Genomic DNA, 21694 nt, shown 5'->3' with positions numbered 1-21694 from the left:
ACATTTTGGATCCTTTTCTTGGAGCAATGCACACAAGACAAAGTTTTGTCAACACGACGCCAGAACTAATTTGAACATCTTCCTACCGAGCAAACATAACATAAGCTTTTCCTGATAGCGTATTAGGAAAATGCAACACAGTAGAAGTATGTTAACTGACTAGAGATAACTTTGTGAAGGCTACAGGTTTTTACTGAAGTAAAGTGAAAACTCAGACAGGAAGACAACTTGGAAAACACCGGGGGAAAGGAGAACAGAGTGATGTGCTCCTCTACCTTTAATCTGGAAGAGCAAATCTGAATAACTGCTTATTCCACATGAAATGCTCAAAGACATTAGCACGGACGCAGCTGTGATGCTACACCTTCCTACCAGCGTCCTCACGCACAATCGCAAAGAGGACAAAGCAACACCGGTTCAGGCAAGTACAACACCCTGCAAAATCTTACACACCAGCACTAGTGACAGGCCAGTTACGAGTAACTGCTAGTTCTCAAATTTAAGTTAACGCAAATTGTATCAGCAAACTAATGCCATTGTGTGCGTTTGACAAATGAAATTTGTCAAATTTTACATAGAACAAGTCACAGTGTACGAATGTTCACAGAATTTAACAGTAATTAAGTCCCACTGACAGACACTTCATTAAAGCACCAGTTCTTCAGAAAAATTAATAAAGTGAATTATTTCCTACATGTGAAATATCAAAATCCTTCACTACTCATAAAAGATAAATGAAGTTAAGGTCAATTGGATGTCAGTGTTCACCAGAATGAGAAAGTGACTGAGAGAGCGACACGCTTAAAAAGATCATTTAAAACAACATGTTGCTATGCTGCTAGCACCCAATCTGAGATGTTAATCTATACGTTATTTTATCCTACAATCGCAACAAATAAGACCCTTACAATACAATTCTTAATCCAACAGCTTGCTGGCTTGTTATAAAATGTACAGACGCACATATACAGGAAAGGTCTACGGAGATCAAACTTGAAAGAAAACAAGAGAAAGAACACAGCAGCAAACCCAGACGTGGCAGCCAGATTGTACTCAAGCAGGGTCTTCAATCTGCCATTTCAGCAAGTCACATCTGCAACACGGAGAGCTGAAAAACTTGCCGAGTGCTCTCCTAGACATCATCACCTCCTGGGCAACATGCTGCCCCAGCAACGCTTTGTCATATCCTATGGATTTGTCCAAACTACTGTAATGATGCTCCAAAGAAAGGAGCTCTTCCTTCCTCAGACCTTGGATAAACTGTATCAGCTGCACACATTGCCTTCAGCTCCTCCCAACACCTCTCTGGCTCCTTTCTGGTCCTCAACCAAACTAAACGGCCGTCTCTGAGGACAATTAGGGTTAAAAAAAAAGACATATTAACAAAACCTAATCTTGACCAAACTAGAAAGGGGTTTCTTATTAGCCTAAAATCCAATTTTCAATTTGCAACTTCTTGGTTTTTAAATACTTCTTGTATGAGCAACAAAGGTTCAATCATTTGACGAGGGCAGGCGGCATGACCACAAGTCAACGCACATTCCTCTGCACTAGTAGATGGCAGTTTGAAGCAGATTTTAATCAAACTTTCCTGAGGTGACATCCAATAGGAAAACATGAAGGGAAAAAAAAAAAAATGAAGTTGATCAAGATGTGTCTAGTAATGAATGCCATGAAAAAAAAAAAAGACCGAATTTTTATAGAGGAAGGCCAAGCTGTAATTCCTTGCAAGGGAAAACCACAGAAGCTTTCCAAGAGATTTTACGGTCTTTTCCTAATTGTTCCCTTTTTCAACATCATTATGCAACCTCTGTGTGCTCTCCTGCTTCTCCACCCCCCTTATTTTACCCATTTCCCTTCCCCCCCAACTTCTTTTAAATTTTGTGAGGCAGCTCCTTTAAGGTAGCCAGAAATACAGTGCATATTTGTCTCTTCTCCGCCTCTCAGTTTAAACTGCCCAAGTCTTTCCGGTGAAGAAGCATTGCCCAAAATCTGCTTGCTATTCAAGCAGTCCTGGCAATGACAAGCATCACTTCATGAATCATCTGTTATATATTGCCTTATCAACATGGTCCACTGCAGGATAAAGTAAACCTGGCCCACTTCAGTTTTCTGCAAAACACAATCAAAATGCAAGTGGCATTAATTACTAGAGCGATCTGAGGAGTTCCCTCATCCAAGAACTCAAATATAGAGACAATATACATAAGAGACAATCTAAACCAAATCAGAATGCTAAGGCGCATTTCCTTCCCCACCACACACAGCTTTTCCTTTAACTTTTTAGAAGACTACTTACCCCTTCTATTAGGTAACAATATTGCCACATTTCTAATTATTAAAGCAGACAGTCTTAGTGTTTCTGCTGTTTCTCAGCTTAAACCATTTGAAGCAAAACCACATATTTTCGTGGGTTTTCCCCACACACACTCAGACCTCCGAGATCAGCAAGTAAGCCGAGGAGAACAGGGTTCCTCTCATTGCTTTGGAGAGGAATTGGTATGCTTGGACCTGGGGAACCTGGAAGCAAAGGTAAATGGAAAACAGAAGCTATCTATTAGGGAAGTGGACTCAAACCTGAAAAGCAGTTTTGAATTCAGCGACAAGACGCATCCTGTCAGCTTCACTGTCCGGTAAAACATGCTTTTACAAAAGCACAAACTCAAAGGATTCCAGCAGGAGGCTAATAAAATTTAAACCCAATGGCTGGCCTTGAGGACTAGGTAGCAGGATTGAACAAGATTACAGAAAAGCAATGGGATAACTGGAAATGAGCTAAAGGTAAACTGGAAGAGCAATGAACTAGATGATGACACCACCAAAGAAACCAGCAAGAAGAGTTAAGAATACTTGGCAAATATTTAATGAATGGCATTACCAGTGTCCAAATAACATGTTCAATTAGTATTTCTTTGTGGTTTGTGACAAGCTTTGCCATTGGGAACGGGCTAGCAACAGATACTATTCAGCAAATAAACTATTCTAGTAATATTACTGTGTGTATTCAACTATAGATGTAAGACAAGTAAAGATATGGTCCCAAGGGTTTGGTGTTTTGTATTATACATATATATAAAATATAGATATACACACACACACAATGCCAAGAAGTATTTTTTTCTGCTAAATACAAATACACACGATGCCAAAGAGTGTACCACAATCACTTCTTTAACTAGAAGAGGATGCCGAAGAAATGTTTTAACCCCAAGATTAAGTTGGCACAGCTGGGCAGTGAGCGTTCAGGTTGTCAAACCCTGAAGAGAGCACCATGTTAGCTCACACTTACACCACTTAACCCAGACAGCCGCACGCTACCCTTGAGAAAATACGAGGACAACTAGTTACTGTGACCTTACAAAGGTACAGCATGGCATACAAGCATTAGAGGAATGCTCCAAGCAATCAAAAGTGCCAAAAATGAAGACAGTAGTCTTTCAGTGGAACATGACCAATATTCGGCTGATCAAGAACATAAACACCCCACATGAAATTGTCAGTTTGCCCTCCTTAAGGTAAGGCTGCGCAACAAGTTTTAAGAGACACTCAATGTGCTAACTCCTTTTAGCGCAAGTTATCTGATAAGCGCTTTTCTGAGTAATCCATTGTAAAAGCTCTTGCCTATTCTCAGCTCTGGAAGATGAAAGACATTTGGCTAGAATATTTGACCCTATCACATCCTATGTATTTGGTGGCAAGTTTTTCTCTCAATGCTTTTTTTAAATGTGTTTGGGCACGTTCATGTATAGAAAGTCTAGCTTCCTCATATTTGAAACCTACAAACAATCCTAGAGGGCAAGTTTCTGAATCACAGATATACCTTAAGATGGCTTTAAAAACTCTATTCCCCAGAAAGCACAAAGCCATTTCAAAAAGAGTTTAAGAGGGCAATCTAATCTAAAACCATGGACTCCTGCTCAGTTGTAACCTTTATTTTTAGCAAGTCCTACTCCTCGCCCTTGCAGTTCAACATGTGATTTAGGGTTGAAGACTGAGATCAACTCCACCTTTTCAGCAGTCTATAAACAGCCAGCTCCTGTGCTTCCACCTCTGGCCATGGTAGAAGGCAACGAGAAAAGCAAGCACTCACCATGGGAGCAGAAAGTCACACCCGCTCAAGCCGCTGCTTTTGAGGGATGTACAAGTCACATGGCAGGCAAGGTATCTGCTCATGGTGAAAGCAGAAAGATCGGGCAGAGCTTCCTTCCAAAACCATCCCTCCTCTAACACAGGTCCATGGGACCTGCAAATCTTTTCCAGTCCAGATACTCCAAGGGTTCAGGAGGCAGCCTGGAGTTCAAGCCCTTGAAGATCTGGGCAAAATGCATTTCTTCAAGACAACCCACTGCAATCTGCATCCACCTAAATATCTCTTATCAGCTCCTGTTACTAGGTAACTTCTTCAGAAGTTCATCAATCTGCAGGTGTCTGTAAACACACTACTCCTAGTTAAAAAAAAAAAAAAATTTAAGTGCACTGTTGTTTTTCCCTTTTCTGCATTAATGGGACGCTGCCTCTGAAACATGAGCACAGCGAAGCAGAAAGTTGCACCTTGACCAATACAAAGATTAACACATGCAAGAAACTACTTTTTCTGTTTTATTCTTTTGGCTAGTAAGCCACCATCAAAAGGCAAACTAACTTCCACTAAGGAGTTCATATGCATCGTACATCAGGACCCGGTGTCCTGAACCTGCTATCTCCTAACCTGGGGCTGACAAATGCTCTCTGGACTTCGAGAACTTCTTCACTGCTTTCTCTTGGTGCTAACCACAAGTTTGGTAGCTCACACCTGCCGGTTTTCTTCTGCTTTAGGATAGCCTGCTGGAGATCACGCTACACAAACGCAGACTGCCCAACAAACATTTCCTCCCAAAGGAATAAAAGCTTGCATGTCATACGTATGCTTTTCTTTCATGCCTCCATCCCATTAAGTAAATGACAAATTCCTCTGGTATTCTGAGGTGATTTTCAAAATGCATCTCATGCATTTTCTCATCTGTCCACTATCTAAAGCCAAGTCCTGAAGCAAACCCAAAGAAATTATAGGCTGGCAAAGTTAAATTTTAAAGATTTAAAGATTTTTGGATTTCCCCCCCCCCCCCCAAGTTCAGACAACCAAGGGCACACACAGCTTAAGATCAGCAACGGAAATCTGTCAGATGTGCATGCTAAAACATGCCATCCAAACCTGAAGAGAAGTGTATAATCCTGGAAAGCCCTGTCTTACACATTTCGCTTGATACAGAAAATCTGCAGTTGCTAAAACTTACTCTTTCTAACTGGGTGGCATTTTACATTTCCAAATGTAATTGAGTGAACATGTTGCCATGGTTACAGTAGGATTCTGCAATAACTTTGTTGCCTTGTAATTGCTGTATATTTGTATACAAGCAGCTGAGCTTTCTTAATTCAATGCCCTCTTAACTCTTTCAGAGAGGCTGCGGAGCGACAACGGCAGCTTTTAGCCTGAACACTCCATACAGCGGTGGTGGAAACATCAGAAACGATTAAAACTCAGTGCCACGACAGACCACATTACAAAAAAAAAAAAAAAAAAGAAACGTTGCCAAGAACCAGATTATTATATAAACTTCAGAGCTCCTTAGCTTTTAAAAATGTTGACGTTAAAAAAAGTCCAATTCAGATAATTAACTCCAGGTAGCTTTTGGCAACAACCGAAAGCACTTTGACGGCAGCGAATACAGCACAAGTCCCATTTATTGACAGTACATAATACCAGTAAATCAAAATGCATTGGCAAGGAGATTATTCACTCAACAGTGAAATCCACTGTAGCACAGAGGGCCAAAATACTTGCTCCATCTCAAATTAGCATTATGAAGACAACAGAATACAGCTGCTGGAAACAAGCGTGCAGTAAAGCTGCCTGGACATCCCTGTTGAGAAGAAACAGAGAACACCTATAACCCGCTCCACCACCCTGAGCTGCACGCCCCATCCCAGATTTACAAGCCATTTTCACATCCCGAATCCACCCACACCTTTCCAACACAGATCCCACTTCTTAGTAACATTTTTAGACCTGTAATCCAGTCTGGAATATCAGGCAAGCCTGTAACATGGAATCCGCTCTTATGGCCAGAAAACAAGCGTTTGTGGTGACAAGCCTAATTTATGCAAATCTTCTGAAGCAGGCTATGGACGAGCAAACAACCAAAAAAAAAAAAACACCCTTTCCACTATCATGAAATGCGTGCACAAAACAATTACGCAAGTGTTTTGAATAAAGGGCAGGTTTACTTCCCTTTAAATGGTACGCGGCACCGAGCTATAATGTCAAATAATTGTTATGTAAATACGTTTGCTTGCTTTAGATGTCATGCTGCCTTCGCCATGCCACAGACACTCAAAAGATAACACTTAAGGAGCCCAGAGATTGCACAGCATCTTTCCTGATAAATTCCTGCAGCAAAACCCACACACAACTGCTCAGCAACACCTCCCTTCGCGCTCCTCCGAACGCGGTATAAGCTTATTTTTTGGTTGTTAATTTATCGTTGCACAAACCAACGCTTCACACCTCGGAGCGGCACACGCACTTTATTCACCACCAGCTCCCCAAAAGGCGCATTTTGGGGGGAGAAGCCGCGGCCGGCGGCTGAGGACGGAGCCCTGCCTCCGCTTGGACCTGTCATTTTCCCTTGCAGCCCAACGTTACCTCGGGACTTCCAAAAAGCGCGGGGATGCTGAGGAGAATACCCCTTGTTTTCTCCTCCTAGTTACAAAAAAAGCCATTTTTAACGATTTTCTTCAGGGGCTTGGTGCCCCGGGGGCCGGGGCGACCTCCTTGGCCCAGCCCGGGAGCCGCTGCCCCGCCAGGCAGCCCCGGGCCCGGCGTGAGGCGCGTTCCGGCGGGGAGCCCGGCGGGGCCGCGGGCGGAGCCGGCCCCGGCAGAAACTTTCCTCAAGTCCCGCGTTATTCCCGGGGCGGGGAGCGGAGGGTGGGGGGGAACAACCGACCCCGGGCTGCGGCCCGCTCGGCGCCGCAGGGCCCCGCCGCGGGCGTCGCCCCCGCCGCAGGGCCGCCGCGCCCGCCCCGCCGCCCCGGCCAGCGCCCACGCCCCGCCGCCCCCGGGCCCACGCCCTCGGCCCGGCCGCCGCCCGCGGCACTCACCGCTGCCCGCATCGCTCCCCGCCGAGCCCCGCGCAGCACCGAGGCGGCGGCGCTGCTCGCCGGGGGGGGAGGAGCCGCGGCCGCCCGGGAGGGGAGGGGCGGGGCGGGGCCAGCGAGGGAGGGGCGGGGCTTGCGGCAGCGCCGGCCCCACCCGCCTCATTCACAAAAACGCGAGCGGCGGGGACGCCCGGCGCGCTGAATGGGCGGGAGCGCTGCCCGTCACGCCCCCCTCCGGCCCGCCCACCGCGCCGCTACGCCCATGCCGAGTGATGGCGCGCCGAGGCCCCGCCCCGCCACGCGCGACGCCCAATCAGCGAGCGGCAGGAGCCGCCGAGTGGCTCAAATCCACCCGCCACTGCCCCACGGGCGGATCCGATTGGCGCCGGGAGCTGCCCATCACCTCCCCCTCCGGAACCCTCCGCGCTTCACGGTCGGAGCACAGCGGAAAAGAGCCGCGCGCCGCCGATCCCTTTAAGAACCCGGCGGCCGCGAGAGGCCCCGCCGCAATTAAAAGCCGGCGGGCAGAAAAGCGCGCGGCCTTAAAGGGGCCGCGCCGCGGCCAGCCGGGCGCAGCGGCGGGGGCGGCGCGGCGGGGGGAGGCGGCGGGGCGCCGCGTACTGACCTAGGTGGCGGCGGGCGAGGCGGGGAAGCTGTGCGGCGATGGCCCCGGCGCGGACACCGCGGCGCGCGCGCCACCAACGGACTCAGCCCGTGACGGGATCCGCCATCTTGGAATTTTTAGATGGAGAGTCACGTGGTGCGACCATTTTTTCCCCCCGGCCAATCAGGAAGCGCGGTTTATTTATAGCCACAGCTCCCTCTTTTCCTCCCCCTCCCCCCCCCCATCCCCACCGGGGGGAAGGGAACCAATCAGGCCACGCCCTGGCTCCACCGGCCCCGCCTCGTGGCGCGCGGCCCATCGCCTAGGCGACGGCGCGGCCCGGGGGGCTCAGGCCGGGGTCCGCCATGTCGGCCGCGGCCCGCAGCCCCTCGGAGAGCGGCAGGGAAGCCCGGCCCGTGCCGGGGCAGCCGACCTCGGAGGCGGGATGGGAGCCGGGAGCGGGGTTTGGGTCTCCGAGGCCGGCTGCCCGCGGGCAGGCCGGGCCCCCTCAGCCTCGGAGGCCCAGGCGGGCAGCGGCCCTCAGTCGCCAGGCTGGGCGCAGCGTCCGCATCTCGCCTCGGCGGCTGTCGGTACCAGCAGCTGGAGGGGAGCCAGGGCTGCGCTGGAGCGTTTGCTTAGCACCGTCCCCTCCCACCTGGTGACTCTCTCCTCACCCCGGCGCCGCGTGGCCGAGAGCAAACGGCATGTGTCTGCGGAGCAGCCTGAAGCGAGGAGGCTTCCACGCAGTGCTGGGCAGCTGCTTCTAGAAAGTCATGCAAGTGCAGCAAACTCTTGTCCCCTGTCTCTCCTCGACCCGCTGCTGCCTGTAGTTTCCTCCACAGTTTCATCTGTCTCTGCTAAGAGGTGGAAATGTGACAGAAAGAAAAACTCAAACCTAGATTAATTTGGCTATGGGAAACATGAGGTGGAGGAGAGAACTAGCAGAGAAACACCTGTGGTGATGCCTTCCTGTGAAATCAGTTCTTCCACCTCTAACAAAAGTTACACATTCTTTTGGCTTCTTTCCTTAGTTGTTTGACATATCTGAAAGCATGGATTTTTGATTCACAGGATACTAATGGAGATGGATTAACTAGAAGTACCATAGAAAATGCAAGCCATAGTAGATACATAGTATTTTAATAGAATAGAAAACTTTTTTGTCATTTTTTGCATCCGAGATCCCACTCCTGTAGTGTGTTTTTCTTTTATCCATCAAGTATTGTCTACAAAAATGGCTGCTGAGTACACTGAGTAACAGCAAACAGCCGAATCAAGATATAAAAAATGAAAAGGGGAGAGCATAGTTCAAAATCTTTACAAATCTTTGCCTGAATTACCAAGAGTAAAAAAAAAAAATTAAAAAGGAATTGTTCAGCATACTTACCTCTACCCATGTTTTCCTAGCAACCATTCAACATTTAATTGATTTTTCTGTTTTCTAAAGAATTACCCTATTGAACTGCCAAGTCTTCTTTAGCAGCAGTTTGTTGATTGGCCAAGCCCATGGCTGGCACGACCCTCATTTCACTTGCATTTTGTTGGTTTACCTTTGACTAGCACAATGCCTGAAACTAAGAAGTCACGCTGCAAACGTTCCGTGTCATGGGAAGCAAATTATTTCAGCATCTGTATCAGCTGGTGCGAGAAAGCTCAGCCGGGGGATACCTGGTCAGGCGTGCTCTGATGGGAACATCCTGCCTGAGATGCATTAGGTAACCATCAGGCTTCACTGAAGAGATCGCCAATGGCCAAGGAAAGTACAAGTCTCAAATGCCATGACATCAGATATTATTACTCCCTTTTTTCATGATGGCTGTTAACCTTTTTTTGAAAGGTAGTCCGAGAAAGAAGATGAGCCCTTTCCTGTTCAGTCCCATTCTGTCTGAGCTGAAGGCCATCTGCACGGCGTTCAAACCTCTCCTCTCCCATCCAAGTACAGCTTGCAGAGGGTTCTTGTACTTCACATAGGTGGAGCCCTTGGCTTGCACAGAGTTAAAGGAGTTCGTGGTACCAGCCCTGTGGGCGCGGTGGTCTGCTTTCACACCTCTTGTAGCAGTCGGGTTCCTAGAGTGCAGTCGCTGTGCCATACACATAGCCCATTAAGTACATGGGGACTTCCCACTTAGCTTTCAAGGAGTTTCTTAACATCCTTGACTAAGACAATATGAAACGTAACATTCCTATTCATAGGCAGCCATCCCACCACGCTTCTGGTGGTTTTGATTAAGTGGCTTTTGCTAAATTGTTTTTAAACTTCCAGATTTCCCTTAAAGAAAAATGAACTCCTGTAGTTCAGCCATCTGGATTTACATAAATTCTGGGACCTGATGGGAATTCCTAACAACTTTGTCCCTCCCTCAAAATTTACATATACGTGGTAGTATATAAACGCTGCTCCTTTTTTTTTTTTTTCCTTCTTGAGATGTTTAGCAACTACATTCCTGTTTGAAAGGGCCACCCATCGAAAAATCCTTGCCGTATTGATCTGACCCCTACAGTTGCTTTTTTTCCCATGCTGTGAACAACATGCTCAGGTCTTGGCAGAGGTCAGAATTACTCTGACAGTTCCATCAGCACTACCATCCCATTAACTTAAGCTTTCTGGTCTTACTTTATTTTTAAGAGATTAATTTATTACTGTCAACTTACAAACATTACATTTTGATTATTCTAAACTTGAGTATACAGGCAGCATGGCCTGCCTTGGAGAAGGACTGACATTTTGGAATATCCTCCCTGTAATATGCACCTAAGAACACCACTGGCATGAAGAGCACCACTTCTGCATAAAGCTGAAGCCCTTTTTGTTTCGTTTTTAGCTTATATTGGCTTGTGGGCTTGTTTGTTTGTTGTTCTTTGGTCGGTGAGGTTTTAGGTTTCCTCATATGGTTGTTCTGCTGTCTTTATTCAGGGCCAGTTTGTGTGCTCACATGTATGTGTGTATGTGTGTGTAAATAAGCTTCTAAATTATTTTTAAGTGTCAAGAGACATATGGGTGTAAGTGCTTTAGGACTAGAAGTTTACTAATGCCAACGGTATAGCTGACAAGGTAATATTTGCAAACGCTACGAGTTCCTCAGTGGATCTAATGATAGGTGGTCAGCGTAGGACCCGCCTGTGGGCAACCAGGTGGCTGTCTGCCCTCTCTTGCGGCTCCCCATTTCTGGTACAGCTGGAAGAAGGTTTGGTCACCAACGTGAGTTACAAACAGCATTTTCCCTAAGTGGTCATTGCAGCTTCTAAACGTAACGGATCCCAGAGGTCTCCTACCTGTGTCCCCCCACCCACGTCCCCTGTCCCCATACCCTCAACGCTACGGGCTGGAGGTTGTGCTGCAGACCCGTTCTCTTGACTAAGAACCACAGAGGCTACCGCCTGGCTGCATCAGTTGCCTCCAGTGCTTTCTACATTGCTGAAGTAGTTTAAAAAGAGGAAACAAGAGAAGAAAATTGTGCCTTAAAAGTTGCCATGGAGTATAAGTTTTATCTTCAAAATTTGATTGATGCAGTACTAGTGGTTGTGGGTGTGAATATGTGTATCTATTAATATCCAGTCTAGGCTAACCTGTGCATAATGACAGAAAATTAAACCTTGTCATTGTTCGTGTAAATTAGAGCTCAAAGATTAACGAGAAAAAGTATTCTTCCTATATGTTAAATACAACTGTATATAGCACAGTCTGTTTTTACTGTAATTGCAGCTGAAAAGTTTACTCAGAAGCCATTTGAAGTAAAAATAAAAATAAAAAAAAAAAAATTGGCAGAGCTAATTCATAAAGACTTAAATAAAACGCAATTACAGAACTTCCCGCCTACCTCCACCTCATCTTTAGCTGAACTCTACTTCTTGTTTGTCAGGAATGGTTCCATTTTTTATGTTCTTAAGCAGGAAACAGCCATCACAACACTCCAGCTAATTTCCCTCTCTAATCACATGGATCTGGTGAAAGTAAAATAGGGTGCCTGAGCCTTCCACTCTAATCCTGCCTCTCCCACCACCTCCTTGGCCAAAAAAAAGAGTATCAAGTTAGGAAGAAAGCCAGCAGGAACCTCCTCTAGAGCCTGGCCACTGAAGACCTACTCCAAGTGCCACTGCCACTTGCATCTTTAGAGAGGGTCAAGCCTAGACACAAGTTTCTACCTGGTGATTGCTTTTTCTTCTTCCTCCTGATCAGTTAGTTGCCATCGTTGCTCTCCCTTGATAGTTCTCTCCCGCCAGCCACCCTTCTTTGCTTCATCTCCCACTCCCATCTGTTCTGCATCCTTCCTACAGCATACTTATTTACTCCTTTCTGCCATCAAAAAAAAAAAAAACCAAAACCAACAACAAACCAACAACAGACATAAGGCACAGCTGTAATGGAACAGAGAATGTTACATTTACATTGCCCCACTCCTGTGTTTTCCCCTGACGTACCTTTTTTTGTTTTTTTTTCCTGGTGAATTTTGCTTCAGCTGGGACTCCTCCTTATATCTTTGTACAATACTCCTGCAGAGAGAGACTTCTCTTTATTGCTGTGCTGTGAAATCTGTCTTCTGTGCAGAGCAGTCCTGTCTGGCTTAATGTGAGCTGCAAAGGAGAACAAGGTGGTTCTCCTCCACTTAAGGGAGTGCCTGTTGAGGCTGAAGAAGCCTGTATTTGGCTGCAGAAGCTATTTTTCCAGCTTGTCTGCAGACCGAACACTTCATCAAGTCTTCATCACTCAAGAACTGACAAGCTTAAATTCTGAAGCATTAAGAGCCAGTCTCTAAGAAACAAGTTATTGCTGTTGTCTTGGACAAACTCAAGTCCCTGTCCCCACTTGGGGGAAAAAAAAAAAACCCAAAGCGGGTGAAGTTCAAAGTAAAGGTCACAATGGATTTGCTATCCTCTTCGTATTTACGCTTTTTAAAAAACCTTCCATCATATGTATTGTCTCTCAAATTAAACTCTCTATTTCAGTAATATCAAGTACAGAATAGACAGCGCTGCAACGCGATGTCACCGAATGCGAGAATTAGTGACAGCAGATGAGACAGCCACCCAACAGGCAGCGCTTACTTCCCGTGCTGGAAGTTTGGTGGAGGCTCGGTGCAACACAGGCGGAAACTCACACCCGCGTGTTTGCCGCAGGGACCTCAGGTAGCTTAGCTCCAGTATGTTCTGCCCCTGAATTACACCTGGAAATAGCCATTCTGGATAGCAGGGGGAACTGCTTTCTTCTTTGAGCTGCAGTAAGGAAAAGTGATGTTGCTGCTGTTTGAAAAGTCAGTGTAAGGACAATGTAAGCTGAAAAGTAGAAAACTTACTGAAAAAGTTTACATATGAAGACTGCTAATGGAGATACATGGGATTGTCATAGCAGTCATTGTATCATAAGTAAAATACACTTTTTAAATAAGTTTCCTTGCTAAAACTTGTTTTGAAGAATTTTTGCTGGATTTTATAAACTCCGTGTTTATTTAGCAATAACAGCTGTGCTCTCAACGGTATTATATAGAGAAGAAATGATCTGCAGCCATTATAAACCACTCTCCCAAAGTTCTTAGAGTGTCATCATCCCTCTTGATGAAACTGAAGAGTTAAGAGTATGAAAGAAATCTCTTTTCCCCATCAACTATCTTTTTGGTTCAGTCAATTTTAGTGGCACACTAATGCTTAAATTTAGACATAAACAAAAAATAAGTCTAAAATTAATATGGAATCCTTGTGAAGTTGAGGCTATAATAATTCTTGGATACACTTAGTTTACCAGTGATTGTTTTCTGATTCTTAATATTAAAAAAAAAAAAAGAAAGAAAATAATCATTTTCATCCATGGCAGCTGCTGGGAGAAAAGTGTACGTCTCTGCAGTGGGAACCTTAGAGGAAAGATTTATTCCTTTTTCTAGTCTGTCTCTTTCCACCAGGAAAAACAAAGGCATCCTGCATGATACAGGGTGAAAAACAATTAAACTCTAAATAAACGTAAGAAAAAACACTGACAAAAAAGCAAGTTACTTTTTCAATAAAAAAATATATGCAGTCTGGCCCCTGAGTGTTGGTTTTAAGTGACGATATTGACTTCCAGCTGAATGACGAGTAGAATCTTTTTCTACTGAAATATTGATAGTAGATTACGCTAAACCACAAACTATCTCCATAAAGCCTATCATTTCTAATCCTAATGGTGTTTTCTTTCCCTTGGATGACTACTACATTCATGATATGATGGCTTTATTCTATCTGGGGGAAAAACTTTTTACCATACAGCTGAATTAACTTGTCAAAAGATTTCAAACTTCGGAAGCTTTTACAGCTCAATTCAAAGCTATTATTCAAGATTGAATGAGAAGGCTGTGGACTGTAAAAGCTGGCAAAAAATAAATTTCACAAGCATTCACAAGTTGAATGGAATACTTACTTTTTGTTCAGGTTGTGTGTGTTTCATTGAGCTGTCTCAGAATAGCTGTATTTTGCCTCTAACCCCCTTGCTCTGCGGTGAAAGGCAGAACGCGTCGTTCTGCTGCTCTTGAAGCTGTGACCCAGTGCACGCTCTTTCACACACACTTGGTTATATTTAGTTTGCGCCAACCTAAATAAGTGTCAGCCAGCTCTCCAAAAATGTGGGGAGCACAAAAGAGAATGGCTAGCCGCTAAATTGAGGCAGAGCAAGAACACAATTAAACTTATTTTTATCCTTTTCTTTTAAAATAAGATCATAGACTATCTTACAGTCAGTTACAGCTTTCTCATGCAAATAAAAATGCCTGGCTTCAGGAGCCGCAACTGCCTTTAAGGAGAAGCAACTTTCAGATTTTACAGACAAGTAGCGGCTGGCAGAGCTTGTACTTGGAGCCTTTCCTTTCGCAGATCCAATCTACTTTGGGACAAAGCTCGAATAAAGAGTCAAGCCAACAATTACAGCCCCAGGAAGGGAACCCAGGGCTCTTAGACCCAGGACTCTAACGGGAGAGTGTGCAGATAGATTCGTAGGCAAAGCATGTGGCAGGATGGGATCCGTAATGGCCAGCATGGCGAGTGGCCTGAATTCAGCACGTTCCCGATGCAGCTGCCTGTAGCTGGTCTATGGGGAATGCTGAGCACAGGAGCAAGTCTTAAATACATCTTGTCAGTAAGGCCTGCAGGGAGGTTCTGCCATTCACTTGGGACCCACAACTCACTCTCTCATTCAAAAACTGAATTAGAGCCACTTCACTTTTTTTAGAGCTGCCTAGAGCTTGCAGCATTTTCGAGTGTTCAGAGCACGCACCCACGAAATGGGGGATCCAAGTTCACTTCCCTCTTCTGCCTGGCAGCTTCCACCTCCCTAAAGGACTGTGGCCACGATGGCACAGGATGACATCCCTCCTGCTGTGAAGGCATGCCACTGAGGAATTCAAAAGAGAAGCGTCCCCTGGGTGTGCTCTGAAAGCAGAGTAGAACATTAGAATAAAATATAGCAAGGAGCATTAGAATAAAATGTAACAAGGAGTAAGATCCTTTCTTGCTGAATATACCTGAATGTGTTCACATAAATAATCCAGAAAATTTCTGAACGTTAGAGTCTGGAGCTCACACCGGGAGGCTGTCTGTGGATGTATAGGTCTTGTGCTGAAACATGTCACCTGCGGATCATTCCCGCAGCACTGGTTCAGCTCTTTATACAGATACACAGAGGCATGTAAAGAGGGAGAATGCTCAGATCCTTATCTCTCCACCCATTGTATCTTAAAAACTTGTGTTAGCTACGAGCACTTTCTCTGACTCCTTAAAAAGCATCACAGCGGATCAAGACGTGCCAACAGAAGTACAAGTGTCCAGAATAGCAACAGTGAAATGGCCTTGTGGAAAATGATATGAAAATCATGACAGGAATGTCTCAAAAGTCTGAAGAGTTATACTCAGACCCTGTTTGGCACTATTAAATAATGGGGTGGGACTTTTGAATCTGGCACTCTCATTTGCGGATGTGTTGTTTAATAGAAAGCTAAGACGTAAGTATTCAGCTGTTAATGTTAAAAATCATACTTAGGATGTATAATGATGAGAGGTCAGAAGAGTCACAACCTCTGCAACCCTAGAAACGTCTGTGTATGTGTCTATAAAACATGGGCACAAAGGAGAGTTACTTCTCTCTTCTAGGATCACTAGGCAAGATCAGGCCTGTAAAAGAACAGGAGGTCCCTCTAGCTTTCTTCCACAAAAAAAAGGCAGACTTCACATTCTGAAAAAGAGCAGATAGCAGAAACCCCATGGTGTCATGGACTAGATTCAAGGAAAGGACTGAATGGAATAGAGTGGAAACTAAAACTGAGGAGTTGTTTCAAAAAGCTGCAAGGCAATGGAGACCAACCCAGAAATGGAATGTAAGTAATTGAGATATAGATCAATAATACCTACACTGCATAATAAGTGCCATATATTTTCCTTTTTGGAAAAGGAAGAGTTCGCAATAGGTACCTCTAGAGATGATGTTGCAATGGGACACGTCTGTATCGTTCCAGTGGAATTGGTTTCGGTTGTTCGCACTGCGATACTCTGGCATCCGAAGAGACGAGACACAGATCTTGATTCATCCTTATCAGGAGCTTCCTGTCATGTTAGCAGGTGGTCTGTTGGATATTAAAGACTCAGTTATGAACACCGATGGGAACTTTTCAAACATCACACATTAGCAGGCTAATATGGATAACCTCTAGGAAAGCTCCTGGACTGGCTAAGAAATGCGAGTATGATAAATAGAGCCTCTGCCTTGTACTGGAACGAGGGGCAGGACGTGTTCTGGCTCACGCACAGCAAGATGCTGCGCTCATATGGTAGGAAGCATAGTGGACCAAAATTGGGCTGTGCTTCTATATAAGCAAGGAGAAGAGAGAAAGTGTTAGAGCTTTTTTTTTTTTTTTTTCCTGCTCGTCTGGTCAAGCAAACAAAGGACAAGCAGTAGTTTGCCTGATTGCAAACCCACTCGTGAACTAACTCTTTTGGATAAGGCAAGCAGGCATGAAAGAGTTATTAGAGAATGGCTATGGGGGACTTGCTGAAGAGTGGGAGAGGCATGTTGCTTAGTTTCATACTTTCTTCTGAACCCTGCAAACCCTAACTGCTTATCTCCAGCACCAAAGCACAAGAACACTTTTTGTCACCTTGCTTTTGGTAAATCCAGAGAACTGTTTCAGGGGAGATTACTTGTTAAATTATCCACAATGCTACAGATGCTAGGCTGTTTATTTTGGTCATATATTTCAAAGAACCGTTTCTCCAGCAAACAGCGTAACAGCTGTGGCTGATAAAACTCCTGGGTATAATCATTATCCTCTTTTTCCTGATAGAGACTGTCACAGATTTACCATTGAGTTTTGGCCTAGATGCTGGTGCTCTACAGTCAGCCAAAAATAAAATGGAAATGGATATCCTTAATGTGACAAAAGCAGAAGAATTGTCAAGGTCACGAAACTAAAGGAATTGCAATTCTCAGACTAGAGGAAGGAGCAGTGTCCTACACAGGTACATGAATACACTTCAGATGTGACTGTATCACTGCAGACCCATTTCTCCCATGGATGGCCATATGGATCTTGCCACAAGACTGAGGATTTTGGAAGGTGGACTCCTGTGCCATCGTGAAAGAAGTTCTCTGAAGATCTCTTAGGTATTCCAAAGCTGAATTCCCAGGAGCATCCATCAGTTTTGGGTGCCTCAGTTACTGGCAGCTCTGTTCAATAAGGGCCTGACTGTCTACAAAACAGTCTCTGAAGTCACAGTCCAAAAATCTAGCCTGAGGTTTCTCCTCATACAGAGATCATACAGTCAGACCTGGGAACCACTTTAAAAGCATGGGCATCCTTAGCCTTTAACACGCAGCTATACAGTGCACAAAGTACAGCTGCACACCTTCCGCAGAATACGTACTTGCAGCTCTTCTACCATACGTGTTTTTGCAAGGCAACTTACCCATCAAAATTAATTTTTCAAGTAGCGAATGCAGCACTCGTGCAAGATGCAAAGCCGACAGGCTTTGGTATTGGATTTCCTTTCGTACAAGCAGCAGCCCCTTATGGGGCAAAGCAGGCTCCCTCCGACTGTCTTGCCAGCCCTTCTCAACAGCAGCCTTGAAGACTTAATCCTAAAATTGTAGGGCTGTTCAGTGCCCTTCTCTGTCGATTCAATCGCTGGTCTGTCTGCTCCAGCTTTCAGCGAGGATGCCAAGTGAAGTGGTGGTTTCTGTGATGCACACACCTGACCACCGGGAACTGGAACGAGACCACCAACTTATTTCACGTCGGTTACTGAATAACCACTGGAGGTTTGCAGCTTTGCGTCGCTACCAGCCTGGACAGGATTCAAACCAGCAACCTCAAGCAAAAATGATCCCTACTCCTGACACATCCCATCTTCTGTATGTTTTAATGAGTGAGCAGGACAGCCCCCTATGACAGAAAAGCAGCCTTACAGTCGGTTTTAAAGAAGCATTTTTGCTTTTCTGGACTTGAGCCCAAAATCCCACCTGGAGTAACTCACATTCATGTCACAGCAGAACAACAACAGCCAAATATAAAGTTATTTTTTCTTCCCCTTTAATTAAACTTATTCTCTCAAATCAAATGCAAGCATTTTCATCACTCCAAACTAAGAAAGATCACAGGTGAATGTTGCCAGTGAAATTTAAAATCAGCTTGAAATAGCTTTACTTTTAGCAGAAAGGATCTTCTTTCGCTGGATGTTTCCTCACCAACTATTAGAATTTAAATAGGGCAGGTCTCTAGACTATCAAGTGCAGAAGACATTTTCTCTCTGCTTTTCTCCTGCCTTCAGAAGAAATACAGCATCCTCATTTCTCTGTGCTTGGTTTAACTCTTCACATTTTGGGGGGATGATTATGCCAAAAACATACCCTTTTGCCACACTGCTCACTTCATTCCCGGGACCACTGCAAGCTTTGGTGGCAAAACCCCTTCTCTCCTGTCACTGCTGAGCAGGTTTGCTCACACAGCTCTGCAGGGAGTTTCTACTGTCGGTCGTGCACAGAAAGTCCAAACACCAGAAGAGCAGCACTTACGCCTGGCCCCGATGCCTTGAAGTCCTCAGCCCTTACCAAAAAAGCCTTGCTGCTACAACCCGTATCAGTGTATTTCCAGCCTGCACGGCAGCTGTGCTCTTTAAAGAGCATGGGGTACAGAAATGCTGGAGAATGACAATAGACAGAGTTAAAAAATAGAGTGGAAGTACACATCTACTGCTCATTAACTGGCTTCAGATGATACCAGCTTGCTAGGTTTTTTTTCCACAGCTCTGGCGAGGAATGTTTTAGTTGCTGAGTAAAGTTTTCACATGCAATATGTTGTTGCTGTTTTGTTTTGTTTCTTAAATCCCTTACCTATATATTTACTATAGACGGATATTATACCCTCGCAGTAAAGAAACACTGCAAAGTGCTAGTTAACTTCTCAGAGCTGACTGAATAATACCATAAATACAAGGGTACTGAAATGACAACAATAAAGGCATCTGTACTTTGAACAATAAATATGAACTGGAGCTGTGCTTTGGATTTTATGCATGCTCTAGCTAATAGGTATTCAGCTTGTGTGGGCCACTGACATTTAAATAAACACATGTGCAGTCCAAGGGGGTTGGCTGCAGAGCCTCTTGTCAATTGAATCCAGCCCTGGGAACACTACTAGAGCGGTTCAGGATTGCAAAAATTCCACGCTGGGCTAGCCCTTGGTGGTATCTCTCCTGAAACCATAAGACGTTCTCCATGGGAAAAAAAAAAGTGACAATGGGGATGAGGAGGGGTGGAAAACGCCAAAAACATGTGGCTTCAAAGAGATGTTGAAAATATTGCTAAGAAAAATGTCTGCCAGCCCGCCCTTTGCAGACTGAATGAGAACTCGGCTTCTCTGGAACTGAGCTAGCTTGTCAACCTTAACAGTATTCCTACACAGCGTCAGAAAAAAAAAAAATCACCTTTTAAACAGAGCCATTATTTTTTTCCTTGCAAAGCAAGGCCACAGAGTACACTCGTGTAAATCCATTGCTGATATGAAAGGAACAGGGACCTGGATTACAGGACCCAAAAGGATCCTGAAGACAACAACCTTCTGCAGAACACGAGCTCCTGAGGCCATCTCTGCATGCGAACACAGGTTTGATTACGGTGGAATAAGCTTGATTGCATTTCTGGAAAGGAGAAGGACTAATGCCGTAAGTCTTTCTTTACCTGTTCTAGCAAATGAGTCGGTAGCCCTAGAAATCAAAAATTATTTGGCAGCATCAGACACACTGAGGGGCTATAGGCGTGATGTTAATCCTCAGCACCTCATCCCAAAATAAGAGAAAGACAGTGAAATGTCCCGAGCACTTGTTTTGCATGGTGTACATAAACCACAGGTGATGCCTTCAGTGTTCATGGGACATCAAATATTCTCCCTCACTGTTGTAGAGAGCATAGTTTCACATCCAGGTGTTACCTTTTCTCAGCACCAGTGCATACCGATGCAGAGGAGGGATAACCCAGGAATAAGAAGACGTCAACTCCAGGGCTGTCAGCCTCTGAAAAAGGGAAGTGGGCAGTTAAAAGAAATAAAAAGAAAAAAACCCAACCAAACAAAAATAATCCAAAGGGGAATGCATTGAGCTACTTATCACTGAGTTTAACACCGAGCAAAGCAGTAGAGGCTTTGTAATAGCATTATAGATAATTGGAAAACTAGGATGAAAAAACATGCTTTTGGTAGCTGGAATCATGCCTCCTGGGGAATTCTTTGTGGGCATCAATGCATATGTAAGTAGGGGCGATTTAGTCGATACCGTGTACTCTGGTTTCTCAAAAGCTCCCTCACCAGGGACTCCTAGGAAATTAATCTCCCCTGGGATTAGAAGAAAGGTTCTCAAGTGAATTTGAAACTGGTAGAAAATAGGGAGGCACAGGTAGGAATAAATGGTTATTTTTCACAGCAGAGGGAATCCCAGTGGAATCCCACAGCAATTTGGGCTGTGACATGTGTTGTTCTCAGAGCCTAAAGGATCTGGAAAAGGGATATAGGAGTGATTTGTGGAGGATAAAGACAAAAAAAGAATTACTTAAAGTAGCAGAAATTAGTGCTATCTACAAAGAGCTGCAGAAGGACTGAAGGACATGGCAATAAAACAGAGTACCAGGTGCTGATAAATAACCGGTAGCACAAAACCAAGCTGACCTCACCATAGTCCTTCCATTAGTTATTGCCACTCAGGAAAGGGATAATCCAAATCAACAAAAGCATCGGTTCATTCCCAAACAGTGAGCAAAGAGATGAACAGACTGTAAGGAATTGCCAGGAAATGGCTTGAGAAATCCCTCCCTCCCCGTAAGTTACAGTTTACGTCTGGCCAGTTACTTCTCTGCCTGAAAAAGAGGTGACCTCTGGATCTCCATCACCTTTTCCATCAAATCAGGAGGTGCGTGGTGGTGGCGAACACATCGTCGCTCCTTCTAACCGTACAAGAGCAGTGTTTGAGGCACATTCTTAAAATGATGCAGATTAAAAACCAAAACGAAGCACTTTTTCTCATGCGAATCGCGGACTTCACTACCACAGACTATTGTGGAAGGCAGAAAAGTGAGCATGCTCCAAAGGCAGTGAGCCAAAATAATGGAAGGTAAGCTGAAAAAAAAGGTCTCAGAAACATGAAAACAGAGAAAAACCTCCAGCTCAGTAGGCTGTTAAGCTGCAGCTTGCTAGGAGGGTTTGCTGGAGCCAGCGTTTTTTTATGTTTTTATGCTCCTTCCATTAAGCGTCGACTACCAACCAGTGTCAGAGATAGTGCACAAAGCTAGCTGAGCCTTCGGTCTGCCTTCATACAGCTGCTCTCGTGTTTCACAGATTAACTTTGGATCCGGACATAATTGGTACAGAAGGAAAACATTGAAAGAAGTCTGGGAGAGAATGTCTAGCATGCGTTCCTAATGGAGCCAGTGCTTTCAAAACAGTTCATCTATATATAGTTTCC

General features: G+C 44.9%; 1 protein-coding gene across 10 annotated transcripts in view; it reads right to left on the bottom strand.

Annotated features, from left to right (window-relative positions):
• Positions 1-7900, bottom strand: part of HDAC4 (histone deacetylase 4) — a 279148-nt gene extending 271248 nt beyond the window's left edge. For 9 of the 10 annotated variants that reach the window (XR_012777014.1, XM_075511397.1, XM_075511403.1 and 6 more), the window contains exon 1: positions 7760-7900. The gene's annotated coding sequence lies outside the window, so the exon portion shown is untranslated. Of the gene's footprint in view, positions 1-7137; positions 7218-7759 lie in introns of those variants that run through there. The other variant, XM_075511398.1, reaches the window with a different exon arrangement.
• Between the last annotated feature and the right edge of the window lie 13794 nt (positions 7901-21694).

The sequence above is a fragment of the Mycteria americana genome, chromosome 9 (genome assembly GCF_035582795.1).
Source record: "Mycteria americana isolate JAX WOST 10 ecotype Jacksonville Zoo and Gardens chromosome 9, USCA_MyAme_1.0, whole genome shotgun sequence".
NCBI lineage: Eukaryota > Metazoa > Chordata > Aves > Ciconiiformes > Ciconiidae > Mycteria > Mycteria americana.
Note: the sequence above shows the minus strand (reverse complement) of the source record. Positions and strands in the feature narration are given on the sequence as shown.